Source organism: Babylonia areolata, chromosome 16 (assembly GCF_041734735.1).
Source record: "Babylonia areolata isolate BAREFJ2019XMU chromosome 16, ASM4173473v1, whole genome shotgun sequence".
NCBI lineage: Eukaryota > Metazoa > Mollusca > Gastropoda > Neogastropoda > Buccinidae > Babylonia > Babylonia areolata.
The window spans coordinates 25,193,316-25,213,315 of NC_134891.1; the positions used below are offsets into that span (position 1 = coordinate 25,193,316).

The window sequence follows — 20,000 nt, forward strand, 5'->3', positions numbered from 1 at the left end:
GGGACCCTCAGATTGACAGTCCAAAGCTTTAACCACTCGGCTATTGCGCCCGTCTGACGGGTGTACAAGATGCATGTGTGCACTGTTTCAATGCTTCCAGTGGGTACGTAAAATGATGGTCTCGCACTGTCTTGCTCGTACCCCCCACCTCCACCCGTACCCATGGAAGTGTCCCTACTGTTACACCACCGACCCTGCACAAAGCGCGCGATGCCAGAAGGCAGCGGATCACGTGGCCGGGGCGGGGCGTGGCGTGGGAAGGATGGTTCGCCAAGACATTGGTGCACGAGTGAAAGAGAAAGGAGAGGAGGAATAAAGAGACACACACACACACACACACACACACACACACACACACACACACAGAGTGAGAGAGAGAGAGAGTGTGTGTGTGTGTGTGTGCGTGTGAGACGAACGAATATCTCGCGAGCGTTCAGTTGAAACCGTGTTCCGATATTGTGGCCTTGCAGATTGTAACTGCAAACGGATTGCATTGAAGACATCGAGGTTGAGAGAGAGAGGGGGAGAGAGAGAGAGGGAGGGAGGGAGAGAGACGAAGAGAAAGTGACAGTGGAAAGAGAATTAAAAAAAAAAGACAGCAAACATTGCTCGTTGTGGTCGAAGATTTCTGCTGTGTTGCTAGCGGCAGTAGCGATAGCTTAGTCAGTGGTGAGGTACGTGTACGTGTACGTGTACGTGTGGGTGCTAACAGCATTCCCCACCCCCACCCCGGCCAAGAATTTACAAGCCACCTGGAATTTATTTTACAAGCTGGGCGTTTTCACTGAAAAAAAAAAAAAAAACTCAGGTGTCTGCAATTATATGGCAGCGTAGTCATCATCTGTGAAGGGTTCTGCTGTTGGCTGCAGTTTGCGTTTGTTTACTTGGTTATGATTTGTACACACATACACACACTCAAAAAAAAAAAAAGGGGGGGGGGGGGGAAACTGCTTCATATGGAGAGCAACGATGTGTTGACAATTTCAAGGCTTCATCAACGATGACATGTGTGTTGTTGCAGCAGTAGACATTCCTGTCTTGCTGGTGGTGGTGGTAATTTTTGACTGTGCTGGTGGTGGTTGTGGTTGTGGTTGTGGTTGTTGTTGCTGACTATTCATTTTTAAGCGGGTGTGGTGTAAGCGTATATGGCTCAGTCCGCACACACGCTTTGACGCCTCCCGGTCATCAGTCGAAATTGACAACGTAGCTGTGATAAAGAAGAAGGCGACAACATCACCAAACCTGTGTGACGGACAGGCGGACTAAAGTTGTCAGTTCCCTGAGTCGTGGCTGTTAACTGATCAGCAACACTCCGTCATCAGTGGTGAATGATCTAGATGAGGAAGATGTCGTCGTTTGGTTACCGATGACAGTTGCGGCCACAACTGGCCCCTGTGAAGATATATACTGAGACACACAGACAGACAGACAGACACAGAGGCTGACAGACAGACAGATAGGCGGCAGCTGGGTGTGATTTGACTCAGCTAGCTGGGTCTCCTCCTCAGAAGGTGGTCGGAACTCGAAAGGTAAATTTTGAGTTGAACTTGACGTGAAGGATACGTGTGTGTGTGTGTGTGTGTGTGGTGTTGTGTTGTGTTGTGTGTGTGTTGTGTTGTGTTGTGTGTGTTGTGTATGTGTTGTGTTGTGTGTGTGTGTGTGTGTGTGTGTGTGTGTGTGTGTGTGTGTGTGTGTGTGTGTGTGTGTGTTGTGTATGTGTTGTGTTGTGTTGTGTTGTGTTGTGTTGTGTGTGTGTGTGTGTGTGTGTTGTGTATGTGTTGTGTTGTGTGTGTGTGTGTGTGTGTGTGTTGTGTATGTGTGTGTTGTGTGTGTGTGTGTGGTGTGGTTCGTGGTTTGTTGTTTTTGTTGTCCTCCTCCTCCTCCTCCTCCTCCTTCTTCTTCTTCTTCTTCTTCTTCTTCTTCTTCTTCTTCTTCTTCTTCGTGTTTTCCTCCTCCTCCTCCTCCTCCTCCTTCTTCTTCTTCTTCTTCTTCTTCTTCTTCTTCTTCTTCTTCTTCTTCTTCGTGTTTTCCTCCTCCTCCTCCTCCTCCTCCTCCTCCTCCTTCTTCTTCTTCTTCTTCTTCTTCTTCTTCTTCTTCTTCTTCTTCTTCTTCTTCTTCTTCTTCGTGTTTTCCTCCTCCTCCTCCTCCTCCTCCTCCTCCTTCTTCTTCTTCTTCTTCTCTTCTTCTTCTTCTTCTTCTTCTTCTTCTTCTTCTCCTCCTCCTCCTCCTCCTCCTCCTTCTTCTTCTTCTTTTCTTCTTCTTCTTCTCCTCCTGCTCCTCCTCCTCCTCCTTCTTCTTCTTCTTCTTCTTCTTCTTCTTCTTCTTCTTCTTCTTCCTTCTTCTCCTTCTTCTTCTTGTCATCAACGTTAAGTTAGTCATTGTGTCTGTCTGTCTCTGTTTCTGTCTTTGTCTCTACCTCTCTCTGTATATCTCTGCTTCTGTTGATTCAAATGTGAATGAAATGATCTGTACTTTCCAGGAATTGCTTAAACCCTTTTTTTTTTAATTTAAGCAAACATGTGTGTTTCACGGTGATGACTTGTGTTTCAGACTGCCTGTATAATTGTCCCTGTACTCCCTACGTCCCGATCCCCCAGGCCCCACCCTCTTGACACTGGCAAATGGCCTAGTCATTAAATGTACGAGTTCTGCTTCTGTTGCTATGAATATGTCAGGTTCTCTCTCTCTCTCCCTCTCCCTTTCTCTTTCTGTCTGTCTGTCTGTCATCCATCTCCTTTTGTCAGATAATGTAAAGATAATTCGGTCACTTGCTAAATTTATCGCCCTTGCTTGGCACTTTCGTAGCAAGAATTGCTCTGACTTGTAAATGCATACACAACAAAAGAATTGCAGTCTCGAAAGTTAAAAAAAATAATAATAATCATACTACAGCTTTAACTGTCATAGCGTTTAGGTTGGATGGTCGATTCAAAGAAGCCGACATTTGTATCGTTTTCTAATATGCACGGAGAAAGTGCAAATTAACTGAATATGTATAGGTTTACTTTTCTTTTTTTCATACCTTTCTTTTGAGTTGATCACGCCGTGAGTTTGTCGAACAGGGGGATAGCCGTTTTCGACATAAGTGTTTTCTATTGTCTTGCAGCAGCTTTGTTGCTGCGACTTTGATACATATATTTATGCTGTTTGGTTTGTTTTTATGTTGTTAAACGATTATTCTGATGTGTCCCATGTCAATAGGACTGTAATGTCAATGGCATTAAAACATTTTTCAGTTTCAGTTTCAGTTTCTTTTTCTGTCTGTCTGTCTGTCTGCTTCTCATTGTCTTTTTTTCTTTTCATTAAAAATGTTTCGAATTCTATGTGCAGCTCACAGTCTTCTTTCCCGTGTGTAGTCCTGTATGTCTCCCACTGTCTCTGTCTCTTTCTCTGTTATCTCTCTGCCTCTGTCTCTGTCTCTGTCTTTCTCTCTCTCTTTCACTTTTTTTCTCTGTCTCACCCGCACTGCTGTGAAGAGTATACCCCTCATCTCTCTCTCTCTCTCTCTCTCTCTCTCTCTCTCTATCTATCTATCTATGTATCTATTTCTCTCTCTCTCTCTCTCTCTCTCTCTCTCTCTCTGTTTTTTTTTTTTTGTTGTTGTTTTTTTTCAATATATATATATATATATACCATAACTCACAGGATAAGAGTACCCCAGATGAATCACTTTTCATTTTCTGAATACATATATATTGTAATTTAGAACTGTTCAGGGGATGTGTGTGTGTGTGTGGAGGATACACATGTGATCTTATTTACCTGCATGTCAGTGTGTGTGTGTGTGTGTGTGTGCGTGTGTGTGTGTGTGTTTGTGTGTGCGTGCGTGTGTGTGTGTGTGGAAGATACACATGTGATCTTATTTGCCTGCATGTCAGTGTGTGTGTGTGTGTGTTTGTGTGTGTGTGTGCGTGTGTGTGTGTGTGTGTGTGTGTGTGTGTGGTAAACATGCGATCTTATTTGCCTGCATGTCAGTGTGTGTGTGTGTGTGTTTGTGTGTGTGTGTGTGTGTGTGTGTGTGTGTGTGTGTGTGTGGAGGATACACATGTGATCTTATTTACCTGCATGTCAGTGTGTGTGTGTGTTTGTGTGTGTGTGTGTGTGTGTGTGTGTGTGTGTGTGTGTGTGTGTGTGTGCGTGTGCGTTAGAGAAAGAGTATAATGTGTGTGTGTGCGTGTGTGTTTTGCAGAGGGAGACACACACAGAGAGAGGTGGGTGGGGAGACAAAGTGCTCGTAATAGGAATGGCGGGTAATGAGAGAGAGACAGAGACAGAGAAATAGGGCAAACTCTCTCTAAAAAAAACAAACAAAACATTGAGGATTCCCGCACGATTTAATCGTCTTCTTCTTCGTTCGTGGGCTGCAACTCACACGTTCACTCGTATGCACACAGTGGGCTTTTACGTGAATGACCGCCATGCAGGCAGCCATACTCCGTTTCCGGTGTGTGCATGCTGGCTGTGTTCTTGTTTCCATAACCCACCGATCGCTGACATGGATACATGCGTATTTGATCTTCTGCTTGCCGTATACACACAGAGGGGGGGGGGGGGGTTAAGGCACAAAGCAGGTCTGCACATAATTATGTTGACCGGAAATTTCTCCACCCTTTACCCACCAGGCGCCGTCACCGAGATTCGAACTCGGGACCCTCAGATTGAAAGTCCAGCGCTTTAACCACTCGGCTATTGCGCCCGTCACGCTTCAATCAAAGACCAGGCGAAACGGGGAGTGGGTCGAATCCGGCCAACCTGCATCCTCTGAAATGAACAGTGGAGTGGTGGCCTAAAGGTAACGCGTCCGCCTAGGAAGCGAGAGAATCTGAGCGCGCTGGTTCGAATCACGGCTCAGCCGCCGATATTTTCTTCCCCTCCACTAGACCTTAAGTAGTGGTCTGGACGCTTAGTCATTCGGATGAGACGATAAACCGAGGTCCCGTGTGCTAGCATGCACTTAGCGCACGTAAAAGAACCCACGGCAACAAAAGAGTTGTTCCTTCAATAGGAAAAACAAATAAAACTGCACGCAGGAAAAAATACACACACAAAAAATGGGTGGCGCTGTAGTGTAGCGACGCGCTTTCCCTGGGGAGAGCAGCCCGAATTTCACACAGAGAAATCTGTTGTGATACAAATACAAATACACGTGTTTTGTCTGCTGTGAAGAACGCCCAGACCTCTTGACATGTGGAGGAAGTGGTGGCGGCCTAGTGCCGGGCGGGTCACATGACCAACCAGGAAGCGAGAGCCCTCGAGTTCGAATCCTGTCCGGACCCACAATCACCAGTATGACTGTGTGTGACGGGGGGCATTAAATAAAAATTCTCCATTCATTCATTCAGCATAGACTGTGATTTCTGTGAGGGGGGTGTTTGTGGGTTGTTGTTTTTTAACTACCGCCACCCCAATATATATGTAATCAATAGCATCATGTGCAAGAAAGAACTCGCGGTAATAGGAGGGTTGCCCTTGGCATAAATCTGTAGAGAAATCCGCTTTCGCAATGGAACAAAACACACTGAAGACAGAGAGAGAGAGACAGAGACAGAGACAGGGAGAGAGAGAGAGAGAGAGAGAGAGAGAGAGGTGGTGCTTCACTGTGGCGAAGCACTGTGTGTGTATGAGTGTGTGTGTGTGTGTGCATGTGCGTGTGTGTGTGTGTGTGTGTGTGTGCGTGCGTGCGTGCGTCAGTGTGTGTGTGTGTGGAAGTGTGCGTGTGTATGTGTGTGTGAGTGTGTGTATGTGTAAGAGAGAGAGAGACAGAGAGAGAGGGAGAGAGAGTGAATGTGTGTGTGTGTGTGCGTGTGCGTGTGCATGTGTGTGTGTGTGTGTGTGTGTGTGTGTGATGTGTGTGTGATGTGTGTGTGTGTGTGTGTGTGTGTGTGTGCTATATATGTGTGTGTCATCGTGCGTGGTTATGTGCATGTGTCCGTGTGTTGTTGTTGTTGTTGTTTTTCCTTTTTTCTCCACCTCCCAAACTGCGTGCTGTTAAATCCTCTCTCCACCTTCCTTCCTTCCTTCCTTCCTTCCTTCCTTCCGTCTTCCTTCCTTCCTTCCTTCCGTCTTCCTTCCTTCCTTCCTTCCTTCCTTCCGTCTTCCTTCCGTCTTCCTTCCTTCCTTCCTTCCTTCCTTCCTTCCGTCTTCCTTCCTTCCTTCCTTCCGTCTTCCTTCCTTCCTTCCTTCCTTCCTTCATTCATTCATTCATTCATTCATTCATTCATTCCGTCTTCCTTCCTTCATTCCTTCCTTCCTTCCTTCCGTCTTCCTTCCTTCCTTCATTCCTTCCTTCCTTCCGTCTTCCTTCCTTCATTCCTTCCTTCCTTCCTTCCGTCTTCCTTCCTTCATTCCTTCCTTCCGTCTTCCTTCCTTCATTCCTTCCTTCCGTCTTCCTTCCTTCCTTCCGTCTTCCTTCCTTCCTTCCGTCTTCCTTCCTTCCGTCTTCCTTCCTTCCTTCCTCCTTCCTTCCTTCCGCCTTCTTTCCTTCCTTCCGTCTTCCTTCCTTCCGTCTTCCTTCCTTCCGTCCTCCTTCCTTCCTTCCGTCTTCCTTCCTTCATTCCTTCTTTCCGTCTTCCTTCCTTCATTCCTTCCTTCCTTCCTTCCGTCTTCCTTCCTTCCTTCCGTCTTCCTTCCTTCCGTCTTCCTTCCTTCCTTCCTTCCTTCCTTCCGTCCTCCTTCCTTCCTTCCGTCTTCCTTCCTTCCTTCCTCCCTTTCGTCTTCTTTCCTCCCTTTCGTCTTCCTTCCTTCCTTCCTTCCTTCCTTCCTTCCTTTTTTTTTTTTAAGTGTATCACAAGTGAGTCTTGAAGGCCTTGCCTCTCTTGTTTGTTTGATTGATTGTTTTTACATCCCACCTTCCGCATCAAAGGCAGACAAAAAAAACTAAAGAATCAGTTAAAAAACAAAAAAACAAAAAAAGAAGAAGAATCAAAACGCAATGAAAACATGGTGGAGTAATGAACTCAATGGGGATTGACTCAATTGGGAACTGACTCAACGGGAATGGACTCAGTGGAAATGTGCTAGGTTGACCAGCAAGGGAATTCGCGAAACGGGAATGAAGTCGATGGGAACGGACTTTACGGGAAGGGAATGCACTCAGCGAAAACGGACTCAGTGTGAAAGGAATGGACTCAGTGAAAAAAAGGAATTGACTCAATAGGAAGGAAGTGGACTCAGTGGAAATAGAATAGACTCAGCCGGGACAGAATGGGCTCAGCGGAAACGGAATGGACTCAGCGGGACCCAGTGGGAATTGAATTTACTCTGTCTACTCAGCAAGAACAGAATAGACTCAACGGGAATGGACTCAGCGGGAATACAGTGGATCAAACGGGAATGGACTTAGCGGGAACAGAGTGGATCAAACGGGAATGGACTCAGCGGGAACACAGTGGATCAAACGGGAATGGACTCAATGGTAACACAGTGGATCAAACGGGAATGGACTCAGCGGGAATAGAGTGGATCAAACGGGAATGGACTCAGCGGGAATAGAGTGGATTAAACGGAAATGAACTCAGCGGGAATAGAGTGGATCAAACGGGAATGGACTCAGCGGGAATAGAGTGGATCAAACGGGAATGGACTCAGCGGGAATAGAGTGGATCAAACGGGAATGGACTCAGCGGGAATAGAGTGGATCAAACGGGAATGGACTCAGCGGGAATAGAGTGGTTTAAAAACGGGAATGGACTCAGCGGGAATAGAGTGTAGAGTGGATCAAACGGGAATGGACTCAGTGGGAATAGAGTGGATCAAAAACGGGAATGGACTCATCGGGAATAGAGTGGATTAAACGGAAATGAACTCAGCGGGAACAGAGTGGATCAAACGGGAATGGACTCAGCGGGAACAGAGTGGATCAAACGGGAATGGACTCAGCGGGAACAGAGTGGATCAAACGGGAATGGACTCAATGGTAACACAGTGGATCAAACGGGAATGGACTCAACGGGAATAGAGTGGATTAAAAACGGGAATGGACTCAGCGGGAATACAGTGGATCAAACGGGAATGGACTCAGCGGGAATAGAGTGGATCAAACGGGAATGGACTCAGTGGGAATAGAGTGGATCAAAAACGGGAATGGACTCAGCGGGAATAGAGTGGATTAAAAACGGGAATACAGTGGATTAAAAACGGGAATGGACTCAGCGGGAATAGAGTGGATTAAAAACGGGAATATAGTGGATTAAAACGGGAATGGACTCAACGGGAATAGAGTGGATCAAACGGGAATGGACTCAATGGTAACACAGTGGATCAAACGGGAATGGACTCAATGGTAACACAGTGGATCAAACGGGAATGGACTCAGTGGTAACACAGTGGATCAAACGGGAATGGACTCAGTGGTAACACAGTGGATCAAACGGGAATGGACTCAACGGGAATAGAGTGGATCAAACGGGAATGGACTCAATGGTAACACAGTGGATCAAACGGGAATGGACTCAATGGTAACACAGTGGATCAAACGGGAATGGACTCAATGGTAACACAGTGGATCAAACGGGAATGGACTCAACGGGAATAGAGTGGATTAAAAACGGGAATATAGTGGATTAAAACGGGAATGGACTCAACGGGAATAGAGTGGATCAAACGGGAATGGACTCAGCGGGAACACAGTGGATCAAAACGGGAATGGACTCAACGGGAATAGAGTGGATCAAACGGGAATGGACTCAGCGGGAACAGAGTGGATCAAACGGGAATGGACTCAGCGGGAACGGAATGGACTGTGGGAATATGTACGTATGTATGTGGTGGTGTGTCCATCGAGATCGATGATGACCATCGTTGTCATCCAGATGGGGGATGGGGAGAGGGTGGTGGTGGGGTGGGGGGAAGGATGCTCATGAGTCTATCTGTGAGTGCGCAGATGGCTGTATAGTCCAATCTGCGCACGAAATGTTCGCTGACAGTTGGGGCAGACAAAGACAGGCATATCATTGTCAGGGAGCTTGTTTGCCCGTGACTTTCTGGCCTGCCTCTTCTGAACAGCTGCAGCAGTCCTGCTGGCCTCGCACAACTTGGCGCCTTTGTGCACAGCAGCGCGCCATTTGTTACGGTCCACTGCAGATTCCTCCCAGGAGTCAGGGTTGATATCAAACGCTTTCAGAGAGACCTTCAGAGTATCTCTGAAGCGCTTCTTCTGACATCCGTGTGATCTCTTCCCTTGTTGCAGCTCGCCATAGAAGAGCCTTTTGGGCAGCCGATGGTCTGGCATGCGCGCCACGTGTCCAGCCCAGCGAAGCTGGGACTGCATCAGGATGGTGAAGATGCTGGGAAGGGTGGCTTTTGCGAGCACCTCTGTGTCTGGGGTCCTGTCTTGCCACTTGATGTTCAGTAGCTTCCTGAGGCATGTTGTGTGGAAGTGGTTCAGCTTCTTGGCATGTCGTTGGTACACTGTCCAAGTTTCGCAGCCGTACAGTAGTGTGGGGAGAACTACTGCTCTGTAGACCTTTAGCTTGGTCTCAAGACTAATGCCTCTTCTGTTCCAGACATTTGCATTGAGTCTACCAAAAGTTGCACTTGCTCTTGCAATCCTGACATTCACTTCATCGTCGATGGTCGCATTTCGTGACAGTGTGCTGCCAAGGTATGTGAACCGCTCCACCGCACTGAGTCTCTGACCGTTGACTGTGATGTTGGGCTCAACGTAGGGTTTCCCTGGGGCTGGCTGATGGAGAACTTCAGTTTTCCTCGTGCTGATGGTAAGGCCGAAGTTCCTGCTGGCAGTGGCAAACTTGTTGACGCTGAGTTGCATGTCAGCTTCAGATCCAGCGTTGAGGGCACAGTCATCAGCAAACAAAAAGTCTCTGATGATGTCTGTCATGACCTTCGTTTTTGCTTGAAGCCTTCTGAGGTTAAACAGCTTGCCATCTGTTCGGTACTTTAGGCCAATTCCAACATCGCCATCTCTGAAGGCATCAGTAAGCATTGCAGAGAACATGAGGCTGAACAGCGTTGGAGCCAGGACGCAGCCTTGCTTGACACCATTTGTGACAGGAAAAGGAGCAGATGTTTCACCATTGTCCTGGACTCGAGCCTGCATGCCTTCATGGAATTGGCTGACCAAGGAAATAAATTTCCGAGGGCATCCGTACTTGGCCATGATCTTCCACAGTCCCTCTCTACTCACGGTGTCAAAGGCCTTAGTGAGGTCGACATAGGTGGAGAACAGATCAGCATTTTGCTCCTGACATTTCTCTTGCAGCTGCCTTGCAGCAAACACCATGTCGGTGGTTCCGCGCTCTTTCCGGAATCCACATTGGCTCTCAGGCAAATGACCTTGGTCAAGGTGTGCTGTGAGGCGGTTTAGTAGGATCCTGGCAAGTATCTTGCCTGCGATGGAGAGCAGGGAAATGCCCCGATGGTTATCACAGGCTTGCCGGTTCCCCTTTCGCTTGTACAAGTGAATGATAGATGCATCTTTGAAATCCTGGGGGATCGTCTCTTCTTTCCACATGAGTGAGTACAGCTGATGAAGCTTCTCAGTCAGCACAGTGCCTCCATCCTTGTAGACCTCTGCTGGTATGGAGTCTGAGCCAGGTGCTTTGCCACTGGATAGCAGACGGATTGCTTTCTGGGTCTCAAGAAGTGTTGGCGGATCGTCCAGTGCTTCGTTGGTGGGGACTTGTGGGAGACGGTCTATGGCTTTATCATTTATGGAGGAATGGACTCAACGGGAATAGAGTGGATTAAAAACGGGAATATAGTGGATTAAAACGGGAATGGACTCAACGGGAATAGAGTGGATCAAAAACGGGAATGGACTCAACGGGAATACAGTGGATCAAAAACGGGAATGGACTCAGCGGGAATAGAGTGGATCAAACGGGTATGGACTCAACGGGAATACAGTGGATCAAACGGGAATGGACTCAGCGGGAACGGAATGGGCTGTGGGAATATGTACGTATGTATGTATGTACGTATGTATGTGTGTATGTTTGTTTGTTTGTTTGTATATTAGTATGCATTCATGTATGTATGTATGTATGTATGTATGTATGTATGTATGTATCCATTTATTTATTTATCAAATTATCTATTCATTTCACGCGGTGACTTGAAAAGAATAGTGAGAGCCTTCCCCTACGTCACCACGTGTTAAGTTTCATTACGGCACACACTCCACTCTCTGGCGGACGGACAGACAGACAGACAGACAGACAGACGGACAAAGATGCTAATAACGCGCCGCGTGCCGCTCTCCTCGCAGTTGCCAGGCAACCGCCGATTGCTTGGCAACCGTGACAGGGATGCGGAGAGGGCGAGTGATAGTGACAGTTTAAGCGGATGCACCGTCTGTGACAACGGCGACCTTTAGCTGCCTGCTTGCTACTGGATTCCTACTCCTGCTGAGCGCATTATATTCCCGCTGAGTCCATTCCGTTCCCGCTGAGTCCATTCCGTTCCCGTTGAGTCCGTTATATTCCCGCTGAGTCCATTATATTCCCGTTGAGTCCATTCCGTTCCCGCTGAGTCCATTATATTCCCGTTGAGTCCATTATATTCCCGCTGAGTCCATTATATTCCCGTTGAGTCCATTATATTCCCGTCCAGTCCATTCAATTCCCTCTGAGTCCATTTATTCCCGCTGAGTCCATTATATTCCCGCTGAGTCCATTCCGTTCCTGTTGAGTCCATTATATTCCCGCTGAGTCCATTATATTCCCGCTGAGTCCATTATATTCCCGCTGAGTCCATTATATTCCCGCTGAGTCCATTATATTCCCGTTGAGTCCATTATATTCCCGCTGAGTCCATTCCGTTCCCGTTGAGTCCATTATATTCCTGCTGAGTCCATTCCGTTCCCGTTGAATCCATTATATTCCCGTCCAGTCCATTCTATTCCCTCTGAGTCCATTCCGTTCCCGTTGAGTCCATTATATTCCCGCTGAGTCCATTCCGTTCCCGTTGAGTCCATTATATTCTCGCCGAGTCCATTCCGTTCCCGTTGAGTCCATTATATTCCCGCTGAGCCCATTATATTCCCGTTGAGTCCATTATATTCCCGCTGAGTCCATTCCGTTCCCGTTGAGTCCATTATATTCCCGTCCAGTCCATTCTATTCCCTCTGAGTCCATTCCGTTCCCGTTGAGTCCATTATATTCCCGCTGAGTCCATTATATTCCCGCTGAGTCCATTATATTCCCGCTGAGTCCATTATATTCCCGTTGAGTCCATTATATTCCCGCTGAGTCCATTCCGTTCCCGTTGAGTCCATTATATTCCTGCTGAGTCCATTCCGTTCCCATTGAATCCATTATATTCCCGTCCAGTCCATTATATTCCCTCTGAGTCCATTCTGTTCCCGTTGAGTCCATTATATTCCCGCTTCGTCCATTCCGTTCCCGTTGAGTCCATTATATTCTCGCCGAGTCCATTCCGTTCCCGTTGAGTCCATTATATTCCCGCTTAGTCCATTCCGATCCCGCTGAGTCCATTATATTCCCGTTGAGTCCATTATATTTCCGTTCAGTCCATTTTCGTTCCCGTTGAGTCCATTCTATTCCCTCTGAGTCCATTATATTCCCGCTTAGTCCATTCCGTTCCCGCTGAGTCCATTCCGTTCCCGTTGAGTCCATTATATTCCCGCTTAGTCCATTCCGTTCCCGTTGAGTCCATTATATTCCCGCTGAGTCCATTCCGTTCCCGCTGAGTCCATTATATTCCCGCCGAGTCCATTCCGTTCCCGTTGAGTCCATTTCCGTTGAGTCCGTTCCTGCTAAGTCCATTCTATTTCCGTTGAGTCCATTCCGTTCCCGCTGAGTCCATTTCCGTTGAGTCCGTTCCTGCTAAGTCCATTCTATTTCCGTTGAGTCCGTTCCCGTTTCTACACATACGTAGATAGATAAACATCGCACGCACACACACACACACACACACACACACATATGCATGCATGTATATGTATACAAAAAAAAAAAAAAAAAAAAAAAACACATGGATATACGTGCTAATTACTGGCCGTCAGTAAATAAGAAAATACTGCTGTATGAACAAGGTCAAGCAAGCGCTCTTGGTTTTTGGCTTTGATTTAAAGAAGTTTGAAATATATCAAGAAAGGGGAACGGGAGAAGCAGATAATGAACTGACTGACAAGATAACGTGCTGCGTTATTTCGTCCTGTCAAATTTATCATTCTGTCAAATTAGATTTGAACTCCGTACGATTCTAAGAAGACAACGGAAACTGTGGAAACGGAAACGCAATCTGTTTAACTCACTCAGTACGGCCAGTCCTCTCTTCTCCTCCACACAGACCCCTCGGATGTCCAGTGGGTGTCTCAATGACCCAACCTTTAGCTTCCGTTGTCAGAATCGTGGTATTCTTTGTCAACATTCACCTCTTTAGTGTAAGAGCCTTCCACTTGCAATATTTTGATGGTGGTAATTGGGGAGAAACGCTGTTAACGTCGTCTCTTTCGCCGTTCGTATGGAAAGAGTTAATTTGTCAGAAGCCAGATTTTTACACACAGGAACAATGAGAAGAGAAATACAGCGGTGAAAAAAAAAAAAAAAAAAAAAAAAACGTCTGCTGTGCAAAGACATTCAGATTAAACCGGAGCTTCGGTTTCCAGTTTCAATTCTGGTTTCTCAAGAAGACGGCATTGAAAAAAAAAATCCATATACGCTACACCACATCCGCTAGGCATACTGCCTGACAGGCAGCATAACCATACGCGCTACTCAGTCTTCGACTGCATGCATATACACTTGTGTGCCTATGAGTGGATTTCTTTCTACATATTTTTGCCGGAGAGAAGTTTCAGTTTCAGTTTCAGTTTCAGTAGCTCAAGGAGGCGTCAGTCACTGCGTTCGGACAAATCCATATACGCTACACCACATCTGCCAAGCAGATGCCTGACCAGCAGCGTAACCCAACGCGCTTAGTCAGGCCTTGAGAAAAAAATAGAATAAAATAAAATAAAATAAATAAATAAATATTTTTTAATAATAAATAAATAAATAATAATAATAGTGAAAATAAAATAAATAAATAGATAAATAAATAAATTAAATTAAATAAATAAATTAAAAAAAAGACAACAATGATGATAAATAAGCAAAATAAATGTATTATAAAAAAAATATTAAAAAAAGGGGGAAACACATTCACACATACACACACATATGCATAACAGATATGCACCAAACATGCAGTTTCACAAATATGAAATTACCGGAGAATAACACTTAAGTTGCCACGAGGTTTGTTTGTTTGTTTTTTTTTGGGGGGGGGGGGGGGTTGGGGGGGGGGGGTTCCAGTGCGCCAAGTACATGCTGTACACGGGACTTCAGTTTTTATCACCTCATCGGAATGACTAGACGCTCAGTTTTTTTGTTTGTTTTTTGTTTGTTTGGTTGGGGGGTTTTTTGGTGGTTTTTTTTTACAGTCAAACTTTTGTAGAAAAGGGCGAAGGCGGGAATCGAGCCCAAACCCGCACGGACGAATGTATTGACAGATCAGCATCTTTAACCATTCGACTTTCATACCATTTTATTTAATAGGAAAGAAACAGAGCTGAACATCTCGGTGGCATAAGAAAGAAATCGGCTCGTTGTCTGAAAGGTTTGAAATGTATGTCTGCTGAAGATGAGAGATAGGGGGGTGGGGGTGGGGGTGGGGGGGAGAGACTGGCTGATTGTTGATTCACACGGTAAACTCGTCAACTTTTGGTAAAAAAAATTAATTTGAATTGGACTGCATACGATTTTGCTAACTATGAGGGGAAAAGAACCCCCCAAAAAATTAGTTCATCAGAAGCTAGAATACACTATGAGAAATGTAGCGGAAGGGGTTGGGGGGAGGGGAGGGGGGGGGGAGACATGAAGAGTGACAAAGGGGAATAATTAAATATCAATTCGCGTTAAAAAGAAAAATTCATCGCAAATGGCTCAAAATTAGATTTGAACTTGATGCGATTTTCCTGTAGCATGTAATTAAAGAGAGAACGTAAAGATAATGTGGAACAAAAAATCAGAAGCTGAACTATATGTTCAAAGATTAGGAGTGATAGGAAGGCATGAACAATAAATCATATAGAATATGCAAATGTTCACTTTCTGTCACTCATAGGAAGGCATGATCAATAACTCACACAGAATATCACTTTCTGTCACTCATAGGAAGGCATGATCAATAACTGACATAGAATATGCAAATGTTCACTTTCTGTCACTCATAGGAAGGCGTGATCAATAACTCACATAGAATATCACTTTCTCTTACTCATAGGAAGGCGTGATCAATAACTCACATAGAATATCACTTTCTGTCACTCATAGGAAGGCTTGATCAATAACTCACATAGAATATCACTTTCTGTCACTCATAGGAAGGCTTGATCAATAACTCACATAGAATATGCAAATGTTCACTTTCTGTCACTCATAGGAAGGCGTGATCAATAACTCGCATAGAATATCACTTTCTGTCACTCATAGGAAGGCGTGATCAATAACTCACATAGAATATGCAAATGTTCACTTTGTCACTCATAGGAAGGCTTGATCAATAACTAATTCATATAGAAAATGCACGTGTTCACTTTCTGTCACTCAAACTTGACCGCGCCCCCCTAGCCCCCCCCCCCCATCCCCCCCATGCCCCCCCCACCCACCCACCCCGCCCCCCCTCCCCCCTCCCCACCCTACGATCTTTCTCAGCATGTAAAAAGTAAAATGAGAAACGTAAGACAACAGAAAAAGAAACCGCTAGAAGAGAACTGAGAAAACATAAGAACTGGATTGAGAAAACGTAAGAAGTTAACTAAAAAAAAAATTTTTTAAACAAAAAAAAACGTAAAAAGAGAACTGAAAAAACGTAGATGAAAACTGTAAACAAAAATAATAATAATAAATAAATGAATAAATAAAAACAACGACGACTAAAACCACGTTAGAACTGAATTGAGAAAAAAAAAAAGTGAGAAACTAACCTTAAAAAAAAACAACGTCAGAAGATAAAATAATGTTAAAAATGGAAGACGAGAAGTGAGAAAACTTGCACTCCATCAAATCAACTTGAAACCAAAAAAAAACAAAAAACCTTCAAGTAAACTTTGCTGTCGTCAATCAGTTAGAAGAGAGACTCTTAAATCTTAGCACACACACAAGAAATGATTTCTGTTTCGCCAGAACCATTCTGGCACTGGAGAGCGTAGGGCGGGAGAAGAAGGAGGTGGGAAGAGGTAGGGTAGGGTAGGGTGGGGTGGGGTGGGGGAGGAGAAAGAGACGGGAAGAGGACAGGGGGTGGAAATGGGGGTACGAACGGAAATCATCAGCACTGATTTTGTTAGAAGAGAGAGCCCCGGCGTGCGCACACACACACACACACACACACACACACACACACAGTCTCTCTTTCTTCTTCTTCTTCTTCTCCTCCTCCTCCTCCTCCTCCCTTCCTTCCTCCTGTCCGCTCCTGCCCCATCACCCCCTCTCCACCACCACCCCCAATCCTCTCCCCCTCCCCCTCCCCCTCCCCTTCCCCCTCCCCATCTCCCTCTACCCGTGAAGCCAGTTGGGTGCCTGCGTCATAGGGCTTCCCATTCACAGGATGGACTCGTGGAGGTGTCAGAAACGAGCTGCCAATTTCACAGAACTGTGTCGGCAACAGGAAGGTGTGTGTGTGGGGGGGTGGGGGGGTGAGGAAGGGCTGTGTGTGTGTTTGTGTGTGTGTGTGTGTGGGTGGGTGGGTGGGTGTGAGGAAGGTGTGTGTGTGTGTGTGTGTGTGTGTGAGGAAGGTGTGTGTGTGTGTATGTGTGTGTGTGGGTGGGTGGGTGGAAGGTGTGTGTGTGCGTGTGAGGAAGGTGTGTGTGTGTGTGCGTGTGAGGAAGGGGTGTGTGTGCGTGTGAGGAAGGTGTGTGTGTGTGTGTGTGTGAGGAAGGTGTGTGTGTGTGTGTGTGAGGAAGGGGTGTGTGTGTGTGTGTGTGTGTGTGTGTGTGTGTGTGCGTGTGTGTGTGAGGAAGGTGTGTGTGTGTGTGTGTGTGTGTGAGAAAGGTATGTGTGTGTGTGTGTGTGTGTGTGTGTGCGTGTGTGTGTGTGAGGAAGGTGTGTGTATGTGTGTGTGTGTGTGAGAGGAAGGTGTGTGTGTGTGTGTGTGTGTGTGTGTGTGTGTGTGTGTGTGTGTGTGTGTGTGTGTGTGTGTGTAGGGGGGGGGTATTTAGGGGGATGGAGGAAAGACTGAGTGGAAGAGAGGCTGTGAACATCTGAAGGTGTGTGTCGATGGGCGGGGAGAGGGGGGTGTTGTTGGGGGTTTGGGGGGGGAAGGAGGGGGGGGGGGTTCTGTGTGTGAGTGTCTCTATCTGTCTGCCAGCCTCGGTGTGTGTGTGTGTGTGTCTGTCTGTCTGTCTGTCTTATTGTGTGTAGCAATTGTAGTATTTGTTGTTGTTTTGCAATATTGCACAGCACAACACAACACAACAGAGCACAGCGTAACACAGCACAACACAACACAACACAGCACAGCGTAACACAGCACAACACAACACAGCACAGCACAGCACAACACAACATAACGCAACACAGCACAGCGTAACACAGCACAACACAACACAACACAGCACAGCGCAACACAGCAGAGCACAACACAACATAACGCAACACAGCACAATACAACATTGTACAGCACAACACAACACAACACAGCGTAACACAGCACAACACAACACAGCACAACACAACATAGCACAGCGCAACACAACACAACACAACACAGCACAACACAGCACAACTTTACAAATCCGATCGGAAAATGACGTTGCGCATTCCCAAGGCTTGTCACTCACACACCGAACAATCTCTCAGCGGATGTGAAGATTATCTCCTCTCCTCCTCCTCCTCCTCCTCCTCCTCCTCCCTTCTCTTACCCCCACCCCCCCCATCCCCCGGCCCTCCCTCCCCCCCAACCCCCAAATTCCCTCCTCAAACCTCTCACTCGTGGAAGGGGAAAAAAACAAAAATCACACACACACACACACACACACACACACACACACACACACACACACACACACACACACACACACACACAACAAGTTATGCATATATGTATGTATAATCTTCAGAGCTACGTCATCCCTGTTCGTATGTCTTCCGTCTGTCGCTGTAGCTCCTAATGCGCTGAGCTTCTAGGGTGATTTGCATGTCTCACAAGAAAAAGGATGGGGAGAAAGAGCAGAAGAAGAAGGAAGGTGAAGAGGAGAAGAAGAAGAAGAAGAAGAAAAAGAACAACAACAACAACAACAACGAATACAAGGCCAACAGCAACAAGAACACAGAAGAAACAAGAGAGGCAAGGCCTTCAAGACTCACTTGTGATACACTTTAAAAAGAAAAAAATCTAATCGTTGAAATGTGTTCTGTATTTGTTATTATAAAGCTTCGCGGTTAAAAAATAAAATAAAAAATAAAAATAAAAAGTCCTAACCAGATTCAAAAGGAGAGCAAGAAGAAGAAGAAGAAGAGAGAGAGAGAGAAAAGGAGGAGAGGGAGGAGGAGGTGGAAAAACAAATGAATATGAAATAGGAGGAGGAGGAGGGGGGGAGAACAACAACAACAGCAAGAAATACAAGATGAACAAGAAATGAGGACAAGAAGAAGGAGAAGAATAAGGAGAAGGAGAAACAGAAGGAGAAGAAGAAGGAGAAACAGAAGGAGAAGAAGAAGGAGGAGGAGAAGAAGGAGAAGAAGAAGGAGAAACAGAAGGAGAAGAAGAAGGACAAGAAGAAGAAGAAGAAGAAACAGAAGGAGAAGAAGGAGAAACAGAAGGAGAAGAAGAAGAAGGAGAAACAGAAGAAGAAGAAGGAGGAGAAGGAGAAACAGAAGGAGAAGAAGAAGGAGAAACAGAAGAAGAAGAAGGAGAAGAAGAAGAAGGAGAAACAGAAGGAGAAGAAGAAACAGAAGGAGAAGAAGGAGAAGAAGGAGAAACAGAAGGAGAAGAAGAAGAAGGAGAAACAGAAGAAGAAGAAGAAGAAGGAGAGAAGGAGAAGAAGAAGAAGGAGAAGAAGAAGAAGGAGAAGAAGGAGAAGAAGAAGAAGAAGGAGAAGAAGAAGAAGGAGAAGAAGAAGGAGAAGAAGAAGAAGATCACATGTATATACTCATAACAGAAGAATCAATACGGATCGATTTTAGACGTTGCTTTGAAGATGTTACAGAAGTACCTCTATTAAAACTCGAGCCATGATTTTTTTTTTTTTTTTTTTCATCTTCCGAGCACCAAAATAAGCTCAAAGCTCTCATCTCTCTATACTGCAAGTCACGATGATATTAAAATGTTCATAACGACCTGCTTCCCCCCCCCCCCCTCCCCATCTCTCTCTCTCTCTCTCTCTCTCTCTCATACACGCAAGCGCGCATACACGCACGCGTACACACACATAGAGGCAGATGAAGAAGAGAGAAACGCAAGACTGATATTTTCTCCCCCTCCTCTAGATATTGAGCGTTGGTCTGGACGCTAGTCATTCGGATGAGACAATAAACCGAGGTCCCGTGTGTGCAGTATGCACTTAGCGCACGTAAAAGAACCCGCGGCAAGATTGTGTTTTCTTTTTTGAAATTGTCTGCATTGTTTCCCAAAATGTCTGCTGGCTTTTGACAGAATTCATAAGTTTATTTAACAATGATTCATTGTATTCTTTCTTCTTTGGTTTATTCATATTCTTATATTCACGTCTTGCAATACAAAATAGGACTCTGTCACCTTTGGCCAATGTTTTTTCTAAATTTTCTCAGTAATATACGAACATTACGTTTTGCAGGTCTACATTCTTGATCAAACCAATTATTCTGAGTAGTCGTCAGCTTATTTACTGGTACTCTTTTCTTCATAATTTCAGCTTGTTCCTTAACAATCTTGTTAAACCTAAAAATTGCTTCACATATATTAAGTTTTCTGCAGTTGCAATTTGTTCATGGATATACTGTGAATTCATGGACAGTATGAACTGCCTAACATGGTCACTGTTTCAGCAATATTTCACA

At 45.6% G+C, this 20,000-nt stretch overlaps 1 protein-coding gene across 1 annotated transcript in view; it reads left to right on the forward strand.

Moving 5' to 3' along the window:
* The first annotated feature begins 998 nt into the window (after positions 1-998).
* Positions 999-20,000, forward strand: part of LOC143291020 (solute carrier family 35 member F3-like) — an 81,778-nt gene continuing 62,776 nt past the window's right edge. The window contains exon 1 of the mRNA XM_076600607.1: positions 999-1,529. The gene's annotated coding sequence lies outside the window, so the exon portion shown is untranslated. The remainder of the gene's footprint in view (positions 1,530-20,000) is intronic.